This window comes from Zingiber officinale, chromosome 6A, assembly GCF_018446385.1.
Source record: "Zingiber officinale cultivar Zhangliang chromosome 6A, Zo_v1.1, whole genome shotgun sequence".
NCBI lineage: Eukaryota > Viridiplantae > Streptophyta > Magnoliopsida > Zingiberales > Zingiberaceae > Zingiber > Zingiber officinale.
In genome coordinates this window covers 29,124,415-29,129,432 of record NC_055997.1, presented here as the reverse complement: position 1 = coordinate 29,129,432, position 5,018 = coordinate 29,124,415, and the positions used below count along the sequence as shown (strand labels likewise).

The window sequence follows — 5,018 nt, the reverse complement described above, 5'->3', positions numbered from 1 at the left end:
CATATAAGGCCTTTTTCAGTTTGAATACATGGGTTGGGTTGTCTAGGTCCTCAAATCCTGGTGGTTGGCTTACATATACCTCTTCTTTAATAAACCGATTTAAGAAGGCTGACTTACCATCCATTTGGTATAACCTAAATCCTTTATGTGTTGCATAGGTCAGCAGCATCCTAATGGATTCGAGTCTAGCTATTGGTGCATATGTTTTGTCATAATCTAACCCTTCAACCTGGTTGAGCCCTTTGGCTACTAGTCTGGTCTTATTTCTTACTATATCACCCTGATCATTCAATTTGTTCCTAAATACCCATTTGGTGTCAATTATGGACTTATCTATGGGTTTAGGTACAAGTTCCCAGACTTGATTTCTACCAAATTGGGCTAACTCTTCCTGCATAGCAATGATCTATTCTGGGTCAGGAAGGGCTTCTTCTATAGTCTTCGGCTCAATCTTAGAAATAAGGGCAATCTGACTCAAGTTTCTATAGGAAGCTCTAGTTCTAACTCCTAGGTTTGGGTAACCCAAAATTTGGTCAGGTGGGTGAGAAGTATTTATTCTTGTTGGTCTTATACTTGGGTCAATAATTAGTTCCTCTGGTTTACTAGTGTTAGGTTCAATTTCATCATCTTCTATAATTCTTGGGATAATGTCAACATTTTCATTTATATTAGGTAGGTTATTTTCTTCATCAAAGATTACATTAGTTGTTTCTTTAACTTTTAGGGTATTTTGGTTATAGACTCTATAGGTCATATTGGTTGAGAAGTACCCTAAAAATATTCCTTGGACTGATTTGGGTGTAAATTTTCCTAAGTAATCTTTAGTATTTAAAATGTGAACTTTACATCTAAATACTTTTAAATAGTTCAAGTTGGAAATTTTATTATAGTATATTTCATAGGGGGTTTTATTGTGTAATTTGTTAATCAGAATTCTATTTTGAATATAGTTTGCTGCATTTATTGCTTCTGCCCAGAATTGATGATTTAAGTTATACTCATTTAACATGGTTCTAGCGGCCTCTTGTAGTGTTCTATTTTTTAGTTCGACTAGACCGTTCTGTTGGGGGGTTCTAGGGCATGAAAATTCATGTTTGTATCCATTAATTTTACAAAATTGGGTAAACCTATGATTTTCAAATTCACCCCCATGATCACTTCTTATTCTTTTAATTTTGGTATCTTTTTCATTTTCTGTTAACTTGCAAAAATTATTAAAAGCTTCAAAGGTTTCATCTTTTGTTTTCAGAAACTTTACCCAAGTGAACCTAGAGTAATCATCAATTATGACTAAGCAGTACTGGTTCTTGCTTAGTGACTTGACTCCATTTGAATCAAATAGATCTAAATGTAGGAGCTCAAGTAAGGAGTTACTTCTATCTAGATTGGTTGACTTGTGGGTTGATTTGGTTTGTTTACCTTATTGGCAAGCTTGGCAAATTGTATGTTCTAACTTCCTTAATTTGGGTAGCCCTCAAACTAAGCCATTTCAACTCATTTTTGAAATGAGTTAGACATGTGTGTGACCCAATCTTCTGTGCCATAGGTTGGTTTTGTAACGACCCAATTTTCCCTATTTCGAGTTCTAAATTTCTTCAAAAACATTTAGAAATACTTTTAAAATATTCTAGAGATTTTTAGGAATTTTTAGAGTATTTTTACATAATTTTTGGAGGTCGTTTAGTATTTTTACAAAAAAAAAAAAGAAGTTTTGACCAAAAATGTGGAAGTTGAACTCGAACCCAAGACCTCCGGCCAAACCCGACTTAACCGAATGCAGCTAACCAACCGAGCTTCGAGTGTTTTGTTAATAAGTGTGAAGCGAGAAATATATATGTTATAGTTGATAAATAAAACCCTAGTTTTAAAAAGACCTAATTCCTTTTATCTCGAGCCGAAACCCTCTTTCTCACACGCGACGCCGCGCGATCCTTCTCCTCTCTCGGCGGAAACGAAGAAGCAGGCGTTAGGGCTCGATCTCTGGCGCCGGCGAAGGCTTTTCCTAGTCAATCTTCACCCGTGCGTGGTTACCTCGACGAAGGAAGCCCGAAAACACCAAAGAGCCGCCGAGATCTTCACCTAGAACCTACTTCCTCCTTTGGTTGGGGGCTCATCCGAACCCTAGAATTCTTCTCCTTCAGCAGTAAGTCCAAGAAAGCATGTAAGTACTACTCACCTGTGGTAGGAGTTGCTCCGAATTTAGGGTTTCCGTTTCCCTTTGTTTTGGATTTTGCTGTGCCGAGTAGTATTGTATGCTAGAGCTTTTCCTTTCTTTGCTTTGTTTATCTGGCCGAATTTCTAAGGTTGAGTTGTTGTGCCGAATTGCCATGCTAGGGTTTTTCTTACCATCCACAGCATGCTTCTTTGCTTCCGGATTTCACAGTGCCGAGTAGAAATACATGCTAGGGTTTCTTTCCTTGCTTCCGGACTTCACAGTGCCGAGTAGAAACATATGCTAGAGTTTTCTTTCCTTGCTAGAGGATTTTATTGGGTTCTTGCTAAGAATTTATTAAGAGTTTAATAGGAGTCTTTCCTTTAATTGCTAGAGAAATTAGAGGTTGCTCACGCTATTTGTATTGCTGGATTTAAATTAGTTGCCCTTCCTATTAGCAAGTGCAGAACCGGGTTATGTCCTTTCCTATTAACAAGTGCAAACTTAGTCTAGATTCTTTAAGCAAGTGCAGATTCGTTTATGATTTAGTTTTGTTTCTAATCGCATTGCAAATTTAGTTTGCTTGGTTATTTCATAAACATGAGCCGTTGTGATTTGTTTCTATGTGAGCATGTGCAGGATTCACCCTTACTGTCAGTAGAAGCAACCTTTTCTTACACTTTGCTTAATTGGAAATAATTCAACATGGGTAGATTTAGTGATGCATGCTTTGGTATATCATGTGTAGATGCAGGATAGCAGCAGTGACCTTTCCTATGTTTCGGGTTCCATGAAGGGTGCACATGTCCAATTATGTTAATGATTTTATTTGGTTCTATAGTCCTATGAAGGTTGGGAATTGTATAGCTTGAAGGGTTGGTTGGTTTCTTTGCATTTCAATTGCTTAGTTTCCTTTGTATTCAACATGCAAGTCAATTGTCGAATTTCACAGCTTTGCTTTAAGTAGGAAGGTTTCTTAAATAAGCATGAGTAGCTCCTTATCCAAGAACAACCCTTTTATTTAGTTAGAATGGGTTTAACATTTTCCCTTAGTTAGAATGGGTTTAACATTTTCCCTGCTACTTAGAAAGGCAAGAACATCCTTCATTTAAAGTATGTAGTGTTAGTTTCTTGAATTTCTTGAACATGAACAGCTATTAAGCTTATCTTGTAGTTTGATTTGCTTGCTTGATTTTTATAGCATGCTCAGTTAGTTGCAATTCTCTACTTGTTAGATACACTTGCAGCATTCGAATAGCATGAGTAGTATCGAATTATAATTCAGTTTCTAGTTTCCTGTTTTGATACATATTCATATATATGTGTTAGATAGCTTTTAATAGCTCTTTAATCTGAAGCATATAGTTAGTTGTTTTTGCTATTTTAATAAGATGAATAGCCATGTATTTTAGTGAAATAATTGTGTGCCCTATTAAACCTTTTGAGGATTATGGGTAACTACAAGTAAGAAAAAGACCAAGGTCTAGTTAGAAAAGATAACAAGTAAATTAAAGTAAGAGACTAGTACCCGACTTCCGAGATTGTCGTTAAACAAATCCAGGTGACCAATTCCGAGGTCTTGGCCCTGGTAAGACCGAGGTCTTTATCCTCATAGGACTGGAGGCTCGCTACCTCAGTCACTATTAGAGAGCGCGCACAAGATGGTACTAAGCCTAGGCCCAAGAAAGAAAGAAAGAAAGAAAAGAAGAAAGTTAAATACTAATTTCAAGTATAAAGCTATAAGTAAATGAAACAAGTACCACCTATGTTTAGAATCAACAGAAGTTTAGTTCCTTTAATTCTAAGCATACAGCATGAGTTTCATTACTTTTCTTATCAGTTTAGTGAGCATGTTTAGTTTTATTTCCAATATTCAGCTTTATTCTGGTATATCATGAGTATGCAGTTTATTTGAGTACTTTGCTATTAGATGAGTATATGTAGCTTTTCTTTTAGCATTTCAGTTTAAGTATCGTTTTCATTTTTATGCAATTCGAGTTTTTGTGAGATAGTTTAGTACTTACTAAGCGTTTCGCTTATAGATTTCTTTTTCCTCCTACTGCAAATAAAGGAAAAGCTAAAGTATGAAAGGAAGGCGACAAGGTGGTGGTGATGGAGGTGTGTGATGGCTGGACTATGGGGAGATCAAGACTTTCCTATTTAGAGTTCTTTTAGTTTAAATACTATTATGAAGTTGGGATTGTAATTGATTTTATTCCATACTTGTAGCTTGATATGTCCTTTTGTTGGAGTTAGATATTTGTTTACTATTGCTAGAATAGTTTTCTTTTACTTACTGTGTTATTATTACTGCGTGGGTGTGGAAAAATATGTTCCAGCCGCCTGTGGCTGTGTATATAGTGTTTGTATTGTTGATTTGGTCATCGGTATAGGGGAGACTCTGCCAAAATTTTTCGGTAGGAATTCCTCTAGGGTCGTGATAAATCTAAGTGTCGCTAATAATAGCATAAGTGACACTAGTGAGTAGAGTAGTAGTTAGGTAACGGTCACCCTTAGAGAGTAGTAGTAAGAAGGGTGATCGCTACAGTTGATATCAGAGCAGGTCTCATTCTCCAGCATCGCACACACATCAGCATCATTCTTGCCGTCATCAATAAGAAAGTATTTAAATTCTTTCTTTATTGCTTTCCTTTATTATTATTTGCAGTATAGAGTAATTGTTTATAAGCGCTTAAGTCAGATAAGAGTTTTTGCTGTTTTCTTTATTCATATATACATATGTTTGTTTAGAAAGGATAGAGAAGATATCAAGTCTTTTTCCTTGCATAATTAGATGGCAAGGAGAGGACACCCCCGTACTGAGGAACCAGCTCAGGAGAACGAAGTGCCCAGAGCAACTGAGCCT

The 5,018-nt window shown here is 36.3% G+C and overlaps 1 long non-coding RNA gene across 1 annotated transcript; it reads left to right on the top strand.

Annotated features, from left to right (window-relative positions):
• Positions 1 to 1,844: 1,844 nt before the first annotated feature.
• On the top strand, positions 1,845 to 4,444 carry LOC121996201. Its single transcript, XR_006115988.1, has 2 exons — positions 1,845 to 2,161; positions 4,195 to 4,444. It is a non-coding gene; the product is annotated as an uncharacterized LOC121996201 (long non-coding RNA).
• The last annotated feature ends 574 nt before the right edge of the window (positions 4,445 to 5,018 follow it).